Source organism: Strix aluco, chromosome 15 (assembly GCF_031877795.1).
Source record: "Strix aluco isolate bStrAlu1 chromosome 15, bStrAlu1.hap1, whole genome shotgun sequence".
In the NCBI taxonomy this organism is placed as follows: domain Eukaryota; kingdom Metazoa; phylum Chordata; class Aves; order Strigiformes; family Strigidae; genus Strix; species Strix aluco.
The window spans coordinates 19,460,696-19,482,841 of record NC_133945.1 but is presented as its reverse complement, the minus strand read 5'-3'; the positions used below and the strand labels follow the sequence as shown (position 1 = coordinate 19,482,841).

Here is a 22,146-nt window from a genome sequence, read left to right as displayed (position 1 = left end):
AGCTCTACTGCTTCTAGTATTCCTGTCAAGTGTTAACACTAGATACATGAAAAGGATTTAGAGCTATAGGCTTTTTGCATTAATCAGTAATATTAAATTAGTTGGCTAAATATTGCTGTGTTGGCAGAAATTCAAGACAGTCTGAAAAGGGTGCAAAAACTGATCTCTGCTTGAATAAAGATACTGGTCTGAGTTCCCATGAGGGGATCTTTAATGAGGAGGCAACTGTAAGAAAGTGAAGCACTTTTTGCAGAGAATATTGACAAATACACTGGGTCAGGCAAATTTTTAGACTCCTTATCAGAGCCGTGGTATCTGGTTTGGGCATGGTCTTGAGAATGTTGTCAGGTATCCTTTATTAAGAAATATTCTTTCTTGATTTGCTCTTGTTGGGACAGCACTTCAGAAAACAGCCAGAAAAAAGCTATTTTTCATTGATTCTTTAGGGAGATGTATTTTAAATCTTGGGATTTAACTTGCTTGCCTGTGTTTGAAACAAAGTATTGATTTCATTGGTTCTCACAACTACTTTCCACGTAAACAAGGCAAGTGTTAGTGAAATGACTTTCCATGCTAGAATAGGAGTTATATTTATTGATGCTTCCCAGAGTCATCTGGACTTTGTGTGGGATAAAGGCTCTTCTCAATCACATTTCATTATGGAGTGGCTTTATGGACTAATGATTTTGAAATGTATAGTTTGAAACTAATATTGTGTATTGCCTACATAGCTGCGTATATGTAAATATTTTTTACATTTAAAGTTTTTTAACAGTGAGTCAATGAATGTCCTGGAATTATTTGGCTTATTTTCGTTTTGAAGTGTTTAAATCTTTCATTAAGTCCTTTCATGCATGTTTATTCCCATTAGAATTTAGATATACTTTCAGTCCTGGTTTTAACGTCTACAGATATCTGAATTGCAGAACTGCAATTATTGTGTATCTGTAAACTAGGTAATAAAACAGTCTTAGGAATCCCTTTCTTTTCAGACATCCTTTAATACTTGTACTTCACAGAGTGATGTAACTGGTCTTTCATCTGAAAAGTCTTTGTTTTAAACTGTGGTAGCCTGACCCTGTTCAGCAAGTGAGTACCCACCAGCTGCTCACTCATTCTACCTCAGTGGAGCAAAAGTGAGAAAAGGTCACAGGGCGAGATAAAGACAGTATAATAAAGGAAAGAAAAAGGAGGAAAAAACGAGTGATGCAAAGGCAGTCACTCCCCTCCTACCTGCTGGTGGGGAGTCCCCAGCCAGTGCCCAAGGAATGGCTACTTTGGAAAGACTACGGCGCTTTTCTTGCTGAGCGTGATGCTATGTGGCATGGAATATCCCTTGCATCAGCTGGGGTCAGCTGTCCTGGCTGTGTCCCCTCCCAGCCTCTTGTCCACGCCTGCCCTGCTCACTGTGGGGGCAGAGTGAGAAACAGGAAGCCTGGATGCTGTGCTGGCACCGTTCAGCAATAGCTAAAACACTGGTGTGTTATTAACACTGTACTGGTCACCAGTCTAAAACACAGGCGCTTACCGGCTGCTATAGAGAAAATTAACCCCATCCCAGCCAGACCCAGTGTATGAACATATTTGTCTTTATTGAAGACGAAGGGACCGATGCAGTTCCTTACCTGAACGGCACTACCTCAGATGGGAATATAATTATTCAGTCATATAACAATATTTGTTACCAGGTTTTGCTCAGGTTGATGATAGTGGAACAGAATCACAAAAGCTGGAACAATTGTTTTCCTTAATCAATAAATCCATCTCTGAATTTGGTTTAGGGCAAAATCAAATTTTTAGACTGAAAATCACGAGCAAAACTTGCCTGTAGTTTACTCCGTAACTATTATTGAGGTTCTCGTGTACATCAGTGTTAATGTTGCATTGCCAAATGTGGGTGCTACTTTTCATTTCAACTACTGAAATCTGTATTTGTGTGAAATATCACTCTGTTGTGGAAAGAATGTACTTCAGCTCCTTCTAATGCCAGACTGCTGAGCATTGTAGCAATATTATGATCTTTGTAAGATTCAGCTCTGATTGCCAATGTTTTGTGTTGTTATCTGTATAACTTGGCTAATATGGTCAGTCCTTTTGACTCATAAATTATCAGGTGTTTTATAAGGGAATTTTGTTCCTGTGATGTATTTCACTTTAAGGAAATTATATTTTAGCAGAAAGTCATTCACCTAAGTTCACACTATTGGTTATTGCCCCTTTTGTGACAGTACAGAATTGCATTATGCTTTATGACTTTTCATCTTCTTGAATAATGACATCTCTGTTTAACACACAAACCGTGGTAGAACTTCAATCAAAAATGCTGACTACAATATACATTAGAGGGTTAAACAGAAATTCCTGAGAGAATACTAAAGCATACACATTTTTACATTTATGGATGCTGAACCAAATCCATTTTTTTAATATATGGATTTTTTTTTCTTTATTAAACAATGGAGCTGGCCATATATATTCTTGTCATTAATCAATAATTTCTATTGTTTTAATTTTATGTTATGAAAGGCTAGAAAACACAACTGACTTGGAGAATACTAGCTTGACTCAGGAAAATGATTGCCAAGGGATGGTGATTTATTATGAAACCTGGCAAAGATCAGAGTGAATCTTCCTGCCCAACCCTTTTTTTTATTGAGCAGAATCAGATTTGCAAGTAATGAAAACAAAAAGCCTTCACTTGAGTCAATTATTTAAATCTCAATTAAAAATAATGTTCTTGGCAGAAAGTATTTTATGTAAGTTCTGCTGGTCTGAGTCTGCTGCTTTACCGACCAAACACCTATCTGTGAATGGTATTAATGATAGAAGACTCTGAATATACGTAGGCAAGGCCATAAATCTCTATAGGATCAGAGTCCCATGTTGTACTTATATGTAGTAAAGCTGTCTGTTGGGCTGGTTACAAGTTAAACTGTACCCTCTATCATATGATACTCTAGACTATGATAAAGGTTAATTTCTGTTTTTCTTGGTACCAAAGATGACTAGTAGTATGAAATTAACCTTTTTATTTATAAATGTACTTTTATTTTGGTAGCAAAGGCATGCTATATTGTAGAGGTATCTGTTTTAATTTGGTCACTCAGCAATAAATGTAACATTGTATTTACCACATTCAGGACTGCTTTTTTTTTTTTTTATATCAATGTTCTGATTAAAGTTTAGGTTTGTATTTAAGTATGTCTTAAGGACATAAGGTAGTATGGGGTCTACATGTATGTAGTCTGTATGAGGTCATTTAAGTGGTAGCCATTGGTGCAGAAATACAGTAAGTAATAATGATTCCTAGTAAAGTGGGAACCAAAATAGCAGTGCTTGGCAACAACCAGGCACAAGTTGAAAAATATTATCTATGCAAAAGGTTTGAAGATCAGTTAAATAAAAAGATTGAAGGTTCACTAACTGAGCTCTATTTGTCATATTTCTATCTTTTGAAAGTCTACACATTAAAAATAATTCAATAAATAAAAGAACAAAAAGCCTGCACATTTCTCTTTGTAGTTGTTTTAAAACAGTGAAAGTAAATTCCTTATGTATATCAGGTTTGCAATGTTGGTTTGAATAACTAGAATTTGCTTCATTTCTTGAAATTGATAAAATTCTAAAATTGATATAAAAGTAATTCGGTTAGTTGCATTAAACTGAAAGTTATCAGCTCTGTAGTAATAGAATACCTTCATCGTCAGGCTCTTTCTGGAGCTTCATAGAGATTGAACCAGTCATAACTCACTAACCTATTCCTACATATCTTGAGTAGGAGGAGAGATACAACCAGGGAGTACTATACAAGATGAAATTCAGGCCGTTCAGTGGAATGAAAGGCAAATGAAAAGGGAACACAGTAAACCCTAGTTTTATGTGCATAGCAAGTGTTGGTTAAGCCTTAGATTAGTGTTTCAGTCACACTTTCCCTTCAGTGGGACTATTTCTATGCTTTAACACGAGCATAAGTGTCACCAGATCTCGGCAAATGCACCTATCAACTTCAATTTAGGGAATGGATTACATGCTTCAGCATGGTCTATTACATTGGAAAGTAATGAACTAAAGCACTTTGGCTTTAGCTGTAGTTTAGCAGAACTCTTCAAGATGACACTGGCTGGCTGCATCTGGATTCTTGACTTTACAGACTCTTTTGGTTTTTTTAATCTCAAGATCAGGACGGGACCCTCTGGGAACGGCCCTCAGGTATAAAGGAACAGAAGAGAGTTGGCAGCTATTTAAAGACATTTTTCTTGCAGCACGAGAGCTCTGGATTCCCATGTGTAAGAACTCAGACTGGGAAGGCAGGAGACCGGCATGGCCTAGTAAGGACCTCCTGGTTGAACTGAAGTGTAAGAAAGGGACATTTATCCTGGGAAGAATATAGGGATGTTTCTGGCATGCGTAGGGATGGGATCAGGAAATCTAAGGCACAGTTGCAGTTTGGGATTAGGCAAGGAGTTTGAAGAACAGTAAGAAGGGCTTCTACAGGTACATTGATCAGAAAAGGAAGATTAAAGAAAATGTATATCCCTCACCCCCCCAATAAATAAGTCAGGAAATCTAGTGACCATCGATATAGAGAAGTCTGAGGTGCTCAACGGTGTTTTTGCCTCAATTTTCACTGACAGTCACTTTCCCCACATCTCTGAAGTCCCTGAACCTCAAGGCAGGGACTGGGTGAACAAATTCTATCCACTGTAGGAGAAGATCAGATTCAATGCCACATGAGGAACCTGAACCAACACAAGTCCAGTGGACCTGAAGAAATGCATCCCAGGGTCCTGAGGGAATTGACAGATGTAGTTGCTAAGCCACTCTCCATCATATTTGAAAAGTCATGGCAGTCAGGAGAAGTGCCAGTGACTGGAGAAAAAGGAATATCACACCCATTTTTAAAAAGGGTAATAAGGAGATTCTATGTTTCAGAAATATTTGACCTGGAGAATTCGAGGAAATATTTTCCATATAAAATAATCAGAGCATCCTAAAAGGAAATTGTGATAGATTTTTCCTTGTCTTTGTCAATTCTGACAGTAGGGTATAGCATGCTGTTTCTCGAGAACTTGAATTTACTTGGGCAGATAAAATGGTATACATCTCCACTGAAGACTTTTTTTATTGCTATTTCATACAGAAATACCTCAGTCCAGCTCTTGGTGACCATACCTTTAAAATCCAGTAAATGTTTAAATGTTATTCTGTGCCTTACCTGTCCATTTTCTACTGATCAGTCTTATGCAAGTGATCAGAAGCATGTAATTTTTGTTTACAGGACAAGTTTTTAATGTATTCTTAGGCCTGACCCTGAATAAAATGTCTTGTCTTTGGCTCTTGATGCAGCAGCTATATACTAAGATGAAAAAGAACAGCAGGCTAGAGAAAATATGATCAGCCCACCAGTACCATAGAGTATATAGGTATGTTAAAAACTTCAGAAGTAAAAAATACATATTGGTGTTTGACTATTTGTGTTGTATACATTCTAAAAGCCTTTTTGTGTACATTAGAAATAGATGAGTGTGTCTATGTGGACTGCACTGTTATATTTGCTCGTTTTAAAATGTGTTTATATCCGACTGTATACAGAGCCCTTTCTAGCTGTACTCTTAACAATAGCTGAAAGCGTAGCAACTAAGGAGTAACAAAAAGGTGGCATTTCTGTGTATTTTATTACTGTAAAACAGAAAAAGCTGCTTTGTTGTCTTGCCTATAGCTGGTGGTCTGGATAGATATTTACAGATAGATATATTAAAATACTTAACTCATCTACTTATAAATCATCATAAAAAGGTAACAACTTTATGAAAGTAAAATCAATACAAATTGCATATGGCTCATGGGATAGATTTTATAAATTGTTCTTTTTGTTGTAGAAACATAAACATCTGCAAATATTAAGCTACTTTTTTGCAATTCAATTTTAATCTTTCAAATATAGAACAGGGACTATTTTCTCCTCACTATGTAATTTGGATTCCCTTTTTTGCTGATGGTATCTGTGATCGTAAAGATAGGTATTAAAAAAATAGAGACATAAAATCTGCTGAAATGATTTGCTGAGGAGGCTGCATGTACATAAGTAAAAGATTCTTAAGTAAACTTAGAACTTTGAAAAATATTCTCCTTGATAAGTTCTTTTCACAGTAAGGATTATGATACTTTACTGGATTATAGCAAATATAAGTGAGATTGTGACCCTGACACAGACTTAATTTGATTATGTTCCTTCTGTCATTTGGGGCTTCATGAAATAATCAGTCCGTAGGTAGTGTAACAATAGAAATGATTTAGGAACTTTTACTGTAAAGTGCTTACTTTTAAAGAATTTTTCTAGTGGAATTTCTTGGGTTTTGTTACTGATTTTACAGTTTGCTGGTTGTATGCTCCTATATACCTAAGTCTGTTTTTCATATGGGAAGGGAATATATGTGGCCTGTAGTTATGGTAGTTGCTTGCAACCAGTGTTTTAGAAAATGTTTGAAAAACAGTTATGGTGGAACAATAATGATTTTTATACCAACAGAGAAAATAAAGTTCAGATGTTTGTTAGAAGACATTTCAAGAGTGCAATCTGTAGAAAATTAATATTGCTGAAATATTTATAAATAAATTTCCTAGTACAGATGGTGAATAAATGTTAAATTTGTTCTAACTTTTGTGCTGTTTTGTTTACGGTATAACTTCATTACTGCTAAATCTGTATTTGTGCAATTTAGCTGAGATTTCTGAAGGCCATTAATTTGCTTGCAAAGTTTCTGCATTTTTAAATTACCCAATGCATGGAGCTGCCCATTAATCATGAGATGAAGAACCACTACTCAGAGTGACAATAAGACTATGTGTCTTAGTCAATAATTTTACACCACTTGAAGTGGCTAGAGTAAAATAACTTCAGAAGATAAAACACAGAGGGCTCTAACTTTATTAAAACATGTCAGTAAATAATAGTTGCTTGTTGCTGGTTTAATTTCCAAAATTTCTGAGGTATTTAGTTAAACACTTACGGGGTCTAATTGTAGATGATATATACCCATTGTTACTTTGGTTAATAAAAATGGTAATACCTGTGCAAAACTGAACTGCTTTCAATGCCATAATGTAATTACATCATGGAAAACAGCATAATAGCGCAAGAAGAAAACCCCAGGTATATGTAATTTCAGTTTCAGCTTCCTTTGGAAAGAAAAATACTGGCTGGGTGTGGGGACCACTTTTAAACTAGGCAGGAAAACTAACCCTATCTTACTGTACCTATTCACTTGGATTAATTAAATCAGAGTGTAAAATTGTACTAAGTTTTTCTGTGTGAATGAGTAATAGAAAATATTGTAGTTTTCCTCTGATAAGTGCTCTTCTTAACAAAAGAAGGGCTTGGACTGCAGCTTGATATATAATACTTTCTATTGAAATGTTTGAGTGTGGCTGTGGTTACGCAGGTGTCTTAGACCAGAGATGTCTATCCAAGAAAGAGAACTTAACAGTTTCTCTCCTGAATGTTTTCCTATGTTTCATAGTGGTAGAGCAGCCGTTAATTTCCCACACTAATGTGTCATCTATGGTGAATCTCAGCCTTTGGTTCTGGAGGAACCCAGTCTTTTAGCATAAGAGGTGCCAGAAAACCTCTTTTGACATACAGGATGAAGTAGCAAGAAGTGGTCATAGTTTCCTAAGCATTTACTGTGAAATAAAGAAACACAAGTCATACTTGATCCTTAAACATGTCCTAAACAAAGACATGTGTAAAGGTAAATTTAATTGGAATGATAATTCATTCTAATCCTAATAGTTTGATCTCCACAGCTGTAAGGAAAAATTAGTTGATATAAACGATTATCTCTCTTCTGAGCAACCACTTTAATAACAACTAAAGTTTAATACTACATGGATACTGCAGTTTACCATCAAAGTTTTCCCTGCTTTAATTAAAAAGTGGAAAGTTAATGCAAAAAAGCATACAGTGCAAATAATAAACTTGTGATTGAATGTCCATTGCCAACATGTTAATAGAATAGCAAATAAAGGGAAAAGGTCATCATGCAGGCCTTTTCTTTTTTTAACACTTTTTCCAGTTTTACAGGAAAAATCAGCTTTGAAGTGATGCACAGGAAACTGCCTGTGAAAAGTATTCCACATATAAAATATCAAGTACTTTCAAATGCAGAAAACTTCAGTCTTAAATTATGGGGAAATAGGCAATTACTATTTCATGGAAAAGAAATAATTTATTTAATAGAAATGTTTAGAAATTGATGGTTGATTTTGAGCCTTTGGGAGAAGCAAAGGGAGTCCTTTGTGATAAATTAAACAACCAATTTTCAGTTAGAATGTATAGCAGAATAGCTTTATATAATAGAGGATGGCCACCCTCACCCAACTCTTCACAAACTAAAGTAGGATTTTTAAGCTGCTTCTGAAACTATAGTTACTTCTGAGCTTTTTTCCCTTTATATATCTGTAGTGATTATTCATATCCTGGGTAAATCAAGACAAAATTATGTCAGAGCTGGCTACAGCTGTCATTGTCTACCCTGGAATATCTTGTGTCATACTTACATATTTATAGAATTACATTCCAGACTAGAAATAATTTCTGAAGTCAGAATACATTTTCTTCTTTGAGATTTATGTTACAATTTAAAGAAGAAGTAGGAGAGAATCTCAGAAATAATCAGAACCCAACAGTCATCTTCATGAATTGTCTGCTTATATTTGTTTTTCCTGTTTTAGTCTAGTTCCTTAAGAAACTAAGCTCATGTGATTACACAGCCTGACCCGCTGGTTGTCCAATATGTTCATGCACTGAAATTTTAATCTGGAATGTATGCCTGGGTGAAACCTTTTGTATGTAATTTAGTTTTACTTTATAGACGGACTTTTGCTCTGTTAACATTGCCACTAAATAGTTGTGGGCATGGTATTAATGTTTATTAATGTTGTATGCCTGTATTTGCAGGCTGTTGCCTTCTTTTTTTGTGGTAAATATAACTAATGTGTGTCTTAATGTGTGCAGAGCACGTTTTGCTCATTTAGCCACGTGCTTACATGGTGTTTGGACATAACTTAGTGAAGAGCATTGTTTAAAAGAATCTTCACAATTTTCTAACTGTTGTGGAAGTAGGAGAATAAAATAAAACAAAGGACAAATGCATTTAGTTAAACGTAGTTGCATTAAATGCTGTACTTAAGAGACACTAGCTCAGCTCTCTACAGAAGTGTTCTGTTTTTTTTTTTCCCTACAGGATGAAAATGTAGCACTCATGAAACATGGATAATGCAGCTATCAAGTAAGATAGAAAATAGTAGCAAATGAAACAAAATCTTGCTTTAAAGTCCCAAGACAAAGTCATAATCCTTCTGGATAGATCCTAAGAGATTCAATTCCTCTATAAAGATCCATAAAAGGGAAAAGGGAATGGTTTCAGAATTATTTTGTATCCTAACAGTTTCCCAAAACAGAGGCTCTGGATGATAACTTTGTATTAGCAAATGTTTGATTTCCAGAGTAGAAGTTTAGTTATCCTTCAGTGTCCGTTCTGTGACACTGGGTCTAAGGAGGAAGGAGTGGCAGGAGCTGATTCTAAACCTAGATGTTCATCCTTGAGTCCAGTGATTGCTGAACTTCCTTATCTAATTACATACTTAAACTGTCATCCGTTAGGTTGACAGGACATGCCTCAGGTAACTCAGAGAGGTGAGAGATGATAGCAGTTCCTCCAGAGTCTTAACCACACTTGTTGCATGATGGGGAAGGGCTGAGTGTGTTCAGACAACACACTCCTTGGTAACGTCTGCTGGTTCCCTTGCATCTGAGGCCTTAATTGTCCAGCTGCCCATACGACAGCACACCCACATAGTCTACAATGTGATATAGGTGGTATTACATGTCCTGGCTCATAATGGTCCTAGAACACAAGCTACATTTGATCTGCCTGATAGCTCTCAAGCAGCTCAACAGTTATATGTTGCCTCTCAAGACTAAAAAATTATTCTGAAAGTTCTGGAAAATGTTCTGCTGGTATATAACCGCAGAGAAATTTGGCTTTGAAGCTGACCCTGCTTTGATCTGGGGGAGAGGGAGGTGCTGGATGGGCTCAGTGATCTGCAGAGATCCTTCTAATCTAAATTATCCTCTAGTTCTACATATGGCATTTTGAGCAGCACACGTACATTGTGTTTTATGTGAATTTTAGGAAGTGTCTTTAACATTGAATTAACTTCCTCTCTTAATACAAATTCCAATAGCCCAAAGCTGTCCAGTCCTACTTTGGAAAACAATTGCCTTACATGTGTTGGAGCCTGTGGGCTCATCTACCTAACACAACAGGATATGATGCAAGAGATCTCTGACTGGAAGGAACAGAGCTGTTTCTGGAGCACAGGTGCATCAGAGCAGCACCGTGCCTGAGATCATAAACTGTAGGGAGAGGAGGGCTAACTAGTTCAGGTGCAGTCTCGTCTTAAAGGAACAATTTCAGACACTAATTACTGTCTCCTTGTGGTGCTATGTTACGTCAGGAGGATACATTGGTTTGGTCAGAGCTATCTTGTGGCTCTCCCTATGCTGGGATTCATGGTGAAACAAAGATATGCCCAAAATCTTTCCTGTTTTTCTTCAGTGGCTCAGATTGATGATTCCAGCTAGAGGTGGATACCTTATTGTCATTAGTGTATATGAGCTGCACAACTGCTCTGAAGTAAGTGCTAGACATATTTCTCAGTGCTCTCCTGGAAGCTTCTCAGAATTCTGAAAGCACTATAACACAACTGGAATAAATTAAAATATACAATTACACTGTACTGGGTGGTTTTTGCTATTTGTACCCAAATTCAGTTAATATTTATGTAATCTGGCAGTGGCAGACCCTGCATAGTTACAGTGTGCTTTCGTGCTTGCATCACTGTTAATCCATGGAACAGCTAGTGAGGCTGATCTTTTGGGGAAAAATCTAAATGTGAATTTTAGTAATTAGTAATGCTAATTCTATGCAAATAGATATTATGGTAGATTTACCTAATAGTCTACAGTATGTTTATGGTGCAACCTGACCTCCAAACTTCCTGTCTGATTTTGTACAGTTTTGATCAAGCTATCTCTGTAGCAAAAACTTGTCATAGGTGTTACATCATGGTTTATTTTTTTACTATCTGCACCCAAAATTATGTATGAGAAGTACGCAGCAAGTTCCAAGAGGTCTTAGAAATGTTTTTGAGTTAAAAACCAGAGATGTGTAGTAGGAAGTCAAAAGTTCTGAGTACTTTTTCCATTACTAGGCACTAGGAAAAGCATTAAGTTAACAGGAAATTTGTGATATTTCTCAGATAAAAACACTTATTTCAGATGTTTCCTGGTCTTCACAAACGAAATTCAGAATGTTTTGTAGCTGTAAGAAATGTGGTAAAAAATGTAACGTACACTTTGGTGCTGTGCTTTAGGAATGAAGCTTACCTCGGTGTGGGAGCAGAGACCATTCACCACTCGGGCAATTAACGTTCTACGGAAAGTTTCACCCTGGTGAAACGAGGTTAAATTTGGATCTGTGTCTGTAATGATGTGAAAAACTGATTCAGTTTCCTCAAAGGTCCATATGTATTATGTCTTACATACAGTAGTGAATTTTACCTGTAATGAATTGGAAAATGTCAAATAATTAGAGCTACAGGGTCAAAGGCCAGAATAAGAGAACAATGTTTGGCTGACAAGCACGTAGATAAAGTTTTGGTGAAATGTTAACAGTGATAAAAGTCATTAATAATCATGTATACAAAGCTGGTTAAATATATCTATTGCAAATACTTAGTTCAGAAAATAAATGTACAAATTGACTATCAGCAATATGCAAAAACCATTTGAGATTGGATTCCTATTGTTATCTGGTTTATGTTTTGTATGCTTGTCTCATTTGAGCGCATGCAGGGCACAGAACCCACAGTGCTTGCCTTGCAGTTCTTTCCATCTGTCACAAGACTGGGAACTTAAAGGGAAAAGGGCTCAGTTATCATTTGGGAGCATGCAGAGGAAAAGTTTTCAGTATTGTTCAAAGCCCCATTCCTTCAATATTGGTTCTGGAGACAAATTTCTGCATCTGGATTCAATCTCATTGATTTCATTGACTGGTCATTTGCATGGGCTTGTAACAAGTTTGAGCTCTGATTTTAACATACATGTTTATATATGTGTAAGGCCCTGATTTCTTTTGTAAATATATAAATAGTTAATACTGTTGCTCATTAGTAGGCAGGGAAGTAAAGAACAAAATCCAGTGTTCATTGCTTTAGCTAAACATGTATCTCCAAAAATGTACAACCATTCTAGCTTTGAAGTTGCACTACCTGAATGAACTTCATTATGTTTACTTAACATGAATCATGAAATGTATTGATGTATGTTCAGTTGTAAAAATCTTATAACAAGATCAAGTTTTCGTAACAAACTTCAGTTTATGATTTGTAGTGTCTTTGTTGAAATGAGAAGTTCATCCTGTTTACTGGTAGCAAACACAGTTTTTTCCAGCTGAACATAAAAGTTTCAAGCATTAAGAACTTTGTAGCTTTGAAAGTTTAAGTAGTTTTGGGTGATTGCTCAGGTGCCTTGTTTGTAGACAGGAAATTATTCTGTTTTTTTCAAGTCGTAAGTTCATAGAGAATCTATCAATATGGTCATCAATAACGGTATTTGTCACTTGGTTAAAGGTATTTCAAATTAAATCTTCTGACTCATCCGTCTAATACTCTTCTGAAACTCTGATGCAACGATCAATAAATTGAGAGATTTCCCGTTATAATAACCAACAGGTAACTGCTCCTCTGAGCTGTAGGAGTTGTAAAATCTTTTAACTAGTTTTTATTTTGGCCTTCTTTCTAATTCGCTAAAATACTGTTAAAAAAATTTTCTAAACCTCAACTTTCGCATGAATGAATATTAAATATTTTACACGGTCATGTTTCTGCGCTGCCAGAAATTTCTCTTAAAAAGCATTATGTCTGTATGTATAAATGTAATTGTGCTTTTGATAACACTGCAGCTCCAGCAAAGCCTGTGACATACTCTTGATCTGAAAAACGAGTGATCCAGAGTGTGACTCTTTCTTTTTGGGTCTTGTGGTCAATCAGGGTTTCAAAAGGAAATGTAACAAAGAAGCAGCCTCTTGTCTGTTTTCCCTTCATTTGAATGAGACTGATTACTTTGAGTGGTAAAAGTTATGTCCTATTCCCTCCTCAGTTTGCACCTTGTGGTCCTGTAAACTGCAAGCCTCTATCTGATATCCTTCTACTTAACTTCACAATACCCCAATTGTGAAAGCGCGTCAGGCATTCAGAAAAATGCAAGTATGCTTCTTATGATCACAGTTTTAACAGTTTATGAACCCATCCCACAATTTCTGAGTGCGGTGTGACCATACCTTAATCTGGTCCTTAGGGAAATACCAAGTATATTTCCAGTAAAATATATATGGGAATTTAGATAATTAGGTTTTACACTAGTTGTCATGGCTGTTCAGCATCTTTGGTAGAAATTAATTTCTCCTAGGTATATAGCAGTATGAGTGAAATGAGTATATAACTTTATTTCTTTTATTTGCATGAAATTATATTTTTCATGTGTATGTTCTACAAAATTCACCACTACATGTCTGCTGAGTATAGTGGAGTTACTACTAGTATAAATTTAGGCAGCAGATGGAAAAAAAAAAAAAAAGAAGATGGCAGAGAGATAATTGAGAATGCCCTAGTTTTGGACTGATAAAATAGAAGCTGATTTTGGATGTTAAAACATTTTATTGGTTTTGCATGAGCTGAAAAACATGCTGCAGCTTGGGGAATTGATGTTTAAACTCTATTTTCAACCTAAGAGATGAGAAATATAGAATGCTATGGTCATACAGAAGCACTTCAATTGAATGTTGTGGGTTTTATTCTACAATGTATATGCAATGTTTATCTACTTCAGAGGTTTTCTTTCTGATGTTATTTTGCTCATGTAGCTTTAATGGACAAGAGCAAACTGTAACACCATTAAATGAATGGTTTTGCAATCAATGCACTTTTTCCTGAAAATATGATGGAATATTAGAAGATAGGCTTTTGTATTGTAAAAGCATGCTTTTTAACATCTGGTTTTCAATACTCTCTGATGAATTCATACCTCTTTTTAGAGTAATTCTTGAAGCTTTTGCTCCTATATGAGTGTTTCAACTCTGAATATTGCATTCTGTTGAAACAGCAGTGCATATGGACCTCAAATTTCCATTCTTTCCGGTCTAGCATGGGTTTGTGCACATCTCCTAATCCATAGTCTGCAGCCTTCTGAAGGGAGAAGACCACCCCTTTTCTGTACATAGGATGTAACTCTCACTAGAAATCGTGTGTGCTATCACATGCAGAAAAGCTAACCTAAACTGTTAATATCTTGAACGGTTGTGACAGTACAAGTTATGAGTTAATTTCTGGTATGATTGTTTGGGGTCTCTCACAAAGAGCATCAGTCTATGCCAAAGAGGGTAAGGAAGGGAAAACAAATATAGTGGATGTTATGGTTTCAAATACTGGAAATATTCAACAGCTTTTATTTTTAATGAGAAAAGGTGTCCCAAGAATATTCAGAGCTCTGTAAGGTCATACTAATGTAGGCATATTTCAGACTTGAGTTGTGCGTGTTACTTAGGTATGATAGTTTTCAGCTTTCCCTTTTTTATTTTATGCACATATCAATGAATGTTCATTTATTTTATCTACTACTAGTATCTACTAGCTCTGTAGATAATATTCAAAGGGCTGTTTTTGTGCTAATCCAATTACTCATTATAGTAGGTATATTAACAATTCCATTCCGGTGGTTTTTGGTTTGGCTTTTTTTTGTTGTTTGGTCAGGTTTTTTTTAATGTGATAAAGCTTACCCATAGAAATAAGACTAAGATCTCCAATTGCATCGCACCCCTCCTTGGAGAAATATAACAGCCTGATTCAAATGTCAAAAAATGTGAGATCATTAATGAATCAACCTTCTATTTTGTTTCATTATTGTTAGTTTCAGATATCTCCGTAATGCATTTTTATTAATCATGGTAAATAAACCTACCTCTTCAATGGTCAATAAAGTATGAGAAAAAAGAAATAAATAAGCAGCACAATACATGAGCGTCGTGCAATCAATCCTTGCAAAATATCATCTAACTACCACAGGGAAGTCACCCCTTACTACTGTGAAGAACTGTGAGTTGACTAGTAAGTCAGTATGTCTGTAAGATGATGAAAGCTTCTTGAAAACGTCACCTGCAAAGTTGTCTTTTTATGTAGATTTTGTATAATAGCTAGTTTAAAATTCAGCTGTAGATTATACTTTCACCAGATTTCACATAGAGTTTCCTACTACCACACACAGACATACTGCAAAGACAGAGACTATACCACACAGCTTGCATGTTATTTTGCGCAGGATCATTTTTACTTTAATAACAATGTCTGTTGGAAATTTACTATGCTGTAAGAATAGCTTTATGTGAAATCTTGTGAATTTGGAATATTAATGTAAGATAAATCACTTTTAAATTGAATTTATAGAATGCAGTTGATTATGTTTGCCTGGGATGAATAAGGAATTATCCACACTGTTATCTAAAACTTAGATATGCTGCTTTTGAGCAAGTCGGAGAATAATTTAGAAATATTTCTGATAAAGTGCAGTGTATTTCACATTGCTTTAGATGACTTGAGAAACAGAACAGCAATGTTTTGGTAAAGTACAACTTTAAACCATCTTTTATTGGTAAGGTAAAGGTTGAATTTTCAATTTATTAAAAGCAGAACTATCAAAAACTTTCTACCTTCATCTCTGAGAATATTTTCTTCTTGAAATCTTTGCAATCTTTGAAAGACTTCATGTGTTACAGGTTGTTGTTTTTTTCTATAGCCAGCATAGATTGAAATTTGCTATATTCCTTAGAACCTTGCTCCAGTGTATGTTACTGACCAGCATTTTCCAATGGTTATGAAAAACAAAAAGGTCATAAGAGATAAAAATGGAGAGCTGGCTTGATTTTTATTCTGGCATTCAACTTACTTAGCTATAAAAGCTTTTCTCCATTTGTCAACAGGGAAATCATTCTTGCAAATTCTGCAGTGGCAGACCTTAGTAACGGGTAAAATCTGTCCAGGAGGGGCAAGAACAGTGGAAGGTCTCTTAATTAGCTCTAATTTACAGTGAAAATACATTTTTTTTTATCAGTCATGAGTAACTTGTAACCTAACAGGGTGTTACTTGAAAAAATAATTTTGTTTTGATTGCAAGGGAATCCACTGCTTTCTGAATGCCAAGTTAACAATGAATATCTTGCTTATGAAGCAGAAATTTATTACTTCATCTAATGAGTGAAGAAGGAAACAGAAATGAATACAATAAACAGGATTTTCTGAAAAAAACCAACACAGTAGAATTTGATTTGAAAAGAGCAATAGCAGGCATATGTCATGTGTCATTATAGGAGAGAACTGGCGACAGTATTATTCATTATGTGGTTTCAGAGTGCCTTAAATTGGAGTATAAGATTATTGGAAGTGGATGATTTCCCCAGATTACTACTTAATAGTGACTAAAGGGCCCACATTACTCATATTTGCAATGAAAATAGTGCCAAAAAACAGCAGTAGTTGACTGGAATGAAATGTGGAGTCCTCAGGGTTTTAGCCTTAGATGCAGCTTAATTGTGTGTCTCTTGCTTAATACAAATGTCCCTGAGTCTCTGAGGCTGGTGTGCTTTCAGCACTTGCAAATTGATCCAGCAGTTTCCAAAGTATTTACTGATTTTTTTCCTCACTGCTTTCTAAACAAATTATTATAATGACTTCACAGACTAAAGTAGGTTTCCCTGTTTCTCACTGTTTATCATTACCAAACGTTATATTCTTTCAGCTTCCTGTCAGCTTTTGTTTATTTCCTTTGTCTGCTTAATCTTCTACAATGTCATGGTTGGAAGAGGGCTAGTGTCTGCATTGTCATGACTGGAACCTTCCTTTTGCACTTCTAGAAAAATGAATATGTAAGAATAACCCAACTGGGACTAGTGTACTTTTGCTGCAATACAACTGATGTGTTGGTTGCTCTTGTAAATGAAACATAAGTGCTGTGAATTACTTTTAAACAGAAGAAATTAATATTTTCAAACAGATTTATTCAAGTAGTTTTAGGAAGAATTTAAACGATGAAATTTCTTACACTTTTAGGGGCATAAGTTAGCCCTGCTTGGATAATTTTTTTGTTAAACTGGTTGTAGGTTATGCATAGATCATTCTTGTAGAACAACTTAATTAGAAACGACCTGAAATTTACACAAAGTGGACAAAAAAATCATGTGGTATTCCCTTCATGGTGTTTAGAAATATCTCTGCCACATCCCATGAGATGAAGCACAAATACTGCATTACTGTGAAAGAAAACTATTTTGTTGTGTGAAGGTGCTGGACTGAAGTGGAGCAAAATGGGTTTTCATTCAGTGCTATGTTAAATTCCTGATATGCCAAACTCACACGAGGCTTTTAACTGCTGTGCTTCTGTTCCCTGCTGAGAAAATGGAAACAAAAGTACCTTCTTTTTGCCTATTGAAAACGTAAGGTGTAAGTAGCAGTGAATAAGATTTACATAGAAAATGCCTTGGGAAGGACCTCAAGAAGTCCTCCTGTCCATCTACTTTAAAAAGTAAGGCATGGAGCTAAAGTATTTAAGTGTTCTATTACAAATAGGGAGGTGAGCAATGGAAGAAGTTATTCTTATATTGTATCGTGTCTGACAAAGGCCATTATTTCTACCTTAGCTGCAATACCTCATAAATTTGAATAAGGTGTAAAAGAAAGCCCAGATTCTGAAAATGATGCTTACAGTCTTTGAACTCAGAGGGATCACTTAAGTCTCTTTCAGTCAGCATGGTTGACTCGGAAAGTAACAGGAATTAATTGGTAGAATCTATAAATAATATCTAATTAAAAACAAGGTCTTAAATATGTATTTAAAATAAATCATTACACCTTTTGAGTTTCACTGATCCCCAAGTAGTACATCTCTTAATGTGGATCTTGTGGCTGTGGTCTTCAAAGAGGAAATTACTGATGAGGATTTTTAATTGTTATTATTTCCTTTAGCTTACATGATTAAATAGATGTTTCACAGTGCTCAGCAAAATTTCCAATGAGCATTTATAACTTTTGTTGATCAGGGTTTTTTTAATATTTGTTAGAGACATTGTTGCCTGAATTCAGCTGCTTATACAAATGAAGTTACTTATTACATTGTATTAATTGCAAATTTCTACCTTTCAGAAATTACTTTTGCAGTTCATAGTTCTACAATGCAATAAAACATCAACTGTGCAAGAAGCAGCATGATACTGGAGAATCCCTGAGATATTATGCAATTAATACAAAGGATGAGTATCCGTAAAGGTGTCTGGAGTAATTTGATATGATTGTTTTTAATATATAGGAGAAATTCAAGATGAAGAATAAAGTTGATCTAGTTCATGCTAAGGTGAGAACTCAAAATTTGGAAACAAAATTTTTCTAGAAGCAGAAAACCTGCATGAAAAGTACAAATGATACTCAAAAACCAGAAGAAAATTCTTTTTATAATAGTTAAGGCAAACACACATGAATAATCACATAATAAGAATTTGTTGTTAGCATTATTTATATCTCATAAATTTTTTGAGATCATTTATTAAGGGATGAAATTATTATATTCCTTCCGCTTCCATGTAGCAAAAATTCATTTTTTTTCAAGGTGATGTTTTTTCCCCTGTATAGTCTAATATTGTTCTTCCACCTCTTGGTGAGAGAAGGGATCTCTTTGGTTATATTATGTTTTCTTTAAATCAAAAAATACTTTCACTGTGTCAGATTACAGGTGGACAAGTGGGAAACCTTGTTCTTCAGAAGGGGTCTGACAGAGCTTGCATGTCAGTACCTGCCATATGGGACATGTTCAGGAGAAGATGACTTCTGTTGTGCTCTGACCTTACAGGTTAGACTAGCAGGTTGTGATAGACTTTTACTGCCCTTGTAATCTCAGGATCTGATTCCCTCCCCTCAGTCCTTGCTTTCATTGGTTCTGGGGAATGTTGCATTGCTCTCAATGTCCTGAGAATACTTGCAGCTCTGCATTAAGACAACATTTTTCAAAGTATACATAGAGACTATATATCTCCAGCTCTCTTAAGACGGGATGTATTTCTTCATTGCATTTGTTTCAGTGAGGGCAAGGGGGATTGTTGCTTTTTATTATCTCTGAAACATCAAGGAATAGACCCAGCTAGAAATAGATAAGTGTGAAAGTACCTCAGGGGTCTAGATGCTATGTCTTGTTCATATGCCAGTGTTAATAACAGTTGACCAAATACAGGACAGGGATGTGGGGGGTTTTTCTCAGATCATCCGGGACCTTTATTTTTTCTTTGGGACTTGTCTACAGCAAAGAAAATAGTTTGTCCTCTGGTATCAGCTGGATGTATCATGTAATCAACTCCCTGCCATTTTGGGAATTGTGTTTATTTGCCCTGCTCTGGTATCTGCCTCTTTACTTTCTTCCATGTCTTTTCCTGCTCTCTCTGAGGTATATTGGGACTGGTTTAATGGCCTGTGGACTGGATGTCAAACTGTATGGTTTTGGTCCCTTCTGTCTTTGATTTCTGTGAAAGCTCTGAAGTACAGGTGTTCTAAATCTGACTCTGCTCGTTTTGTGTATCACTTATGTGCCTTGTGCCTCAGTATTCCCATCTGAAAAACTTGGATATTATTTAGCAGCCTCAGACGTCATACATATAAAATATTTGGGGAAAAAAAAAAAATCGAAAGTTTAATTAAAATACTCATCTCAAGAAAACAAACAGTTTGGACTTGATCTTCCACGTGTTAGAGCAAGACTGGAACTCAGACCAGGTATTAATTGCTATTCAAATGTGACACATTTTTTCTTGAGTCATTACATACCGCTGATTTGTACACTTGCACAGTTGGTTGCCTTATCCTTGCAATATTCTTCTGTTACTTCTTTTCACAGCCAAAAGATGTAGTGCTTTACCCATTACAGTTTCTGTAAGCTTCATGCTGTTAACGTTCATATCTATTAAATACTGTGTCCCAAAATGCAAAGTATGCAAGGGAATACTAATTGAAATTACTGTATTTATTTCTCTCTGAGGAAAAGTATCAATGTAGTATAATATTATGTCTCAGGGCTAGATATCTTGGAATTCACATTCACAATAACAGCAATCTACTTTGTGCTCAAGATAATAGGAGACAGTACTTTGCTAGGAGCAATATCTTTCATGTCTGTTCTGTTGTATGAAGCCAAAGCCTAAGGCAGTTAGATAACACATATTAATAGGGACAAAACTCTTATAATACTGAGGGAGTAAATATTCACTATTTCTGTGTTAATCCAGAAACAGAGCACTGTGACTGTTGGATATAAAATCCCGTAGAGAAGTATCTCCTTCTCTGTAGATGGGATCTTTGAAAATAGAAATGACCAGACAGATCCAAATAGGCAAACCAGCAGTGCAGTGTGTGCATGGAGGTGTGCAAAGTGAAGTTCATCTCTCTTTACCTCTTCACACAATACCTGCATCTCTGAGAAGAATTGTAAAACCTCAGCTGCATATATCTCTGGAAAGAGTATGTACTTGGCCTCTATTTTCCACAGAAATATAGTTAAACTGTATTTCAAGTTCACAGTTGGAGGTTTCTGCTTAGTCTTTGCATAACCTTTGCATGCACAATGTGCTCAATGCTTGTTTATTCTGTTGGCTGAAAAATAAACCTTTTCAAAGAACTAGAAACTTGCATTCTTTCCCTAACTAATACTGTATCCCTCTCATTATTGTCTACGTTCATTAGTATATCACTTCAATGCAGTAATGAGCTTGGTTTGTCATAAAAGGAGACACACCTCTGAAGAGCTTTATTTTCATTTCACAGAGCTGTGCCACTTTACATTTAGTGTAGTTGTAAGCTAAATGCCTCATCATTTAATAATGTCACCATTAACAGCCACTTATGATAGTAAAAAGTTTTTGTGAGTTTTACTCCTGAAGAGTACAATATAGGCTGATACGCTTTTGCTCTCAATTAGACTGTTGCCGTAGCATATAAATGGTGCTTTTTATGTCATGGTGTGGAAGATGGGCCCGCTGAAAGGAAGGCAGCTGTTTTGGTCAAGCACGTAGATTTTTAGACTGAAGAATGAAATCATGTCCTAATGATCTCGATGTGATCTGTTGTGGCCACCATATTGGTTTGAATGCTTTATTATTTGTAGAACAGCTCAAATCTAATTCTTAGTTTAAATTTATGTGATAAATCCTCAAAGATACCATCTGAAGTAGTGTTTATCTGCATGTCTGTATGTGTTTGGTGCAGAGCTATGCCCACGGTAACGAAATGGTTGCTAGAAGTTGTGGGAATATATTTTAGCAATATGTAATATCTATTTACACGTTTTAATGCTGTTACAGATAATATGTGGGTTTCATTTAAGAAATCTCTTGGATATTTTTTGAATTAGGCTTTGTCTAGAAAATTGCATTCCCAAATGCTTCTCTGTTTTCTAAGAAAATAATTTTGTTCATTTGAAAGAGAATGTGAAGTACTCCAATTGAAAGGATTTTAAATAATCATTCTAAATATTCCAAACAGCTGAAGCCCTGAGATGATGTCTCTCCCTCCTCAGCAAACTGCCTACTCATCTTAAGCACCCTGGGTTAAAAGCCTCAGTATTGCACAGCTTGAGGTGACAGGTGTGATACTACCAACACTTTTCTTTCTAGGACTAAAGTTGCTATCACTCTAAATGACCACACTTACTAAAAACGATATACATTTTTGGTTTTCATCCACAACAGATAATTAGACACATAATTTTTTTATGGACTTTAAAAATGTTATAATTGTACTGAGATAAACATTTTAAAATATTAGCAGATAGTCTATAATCAACACAAACCTGACTTTGTATTGTATAAGAAAATGTTTCCTTTTAATTATAGCTTCTCTTTATTGTTTTATTTGAGGGGCTGTTAAAAGATTTTATAGGTATAAAGAAGTATTCAAACATAGTTGAAAAGACCTTCTTGGAGAATACAGTTCTCCAAAGCA

At 35.6% G+C, this 22,146-nt stretch overlaps 1 protein-coding gene across 11 annotated transcripts in view; it reads left to right on the top strand.

Annotated features, from left to right (window-relative positions):
* Positions 1–22,146, top strand: part of LOC141930165 (RNA binding protein fox-1 homolog 1) — a 920,114-nt gene that overhangs the window by 381,671 nt on the left and 516,297 nt on the right. For 3 of the 11 annotated variants that reach the window (XM_074840607.1, XM_074840615.1, XM_074840626.1), the window contains exon 3: positions 9,246–9,290. The exons of 7 other annotated variants lie outside the window; for them this stretch is intronic. The gene's annotated coding sequence lies outside the window, so the exon portion shown is untranslated. Of the gene's footprint in view, positions 1–5,392; positions 5,424–9,245; positions 9,291–22,146 lie in introns of those variants that run through there. One more of the 11 variants, XM_074840629.1, reaches the window with a different exon arrangement.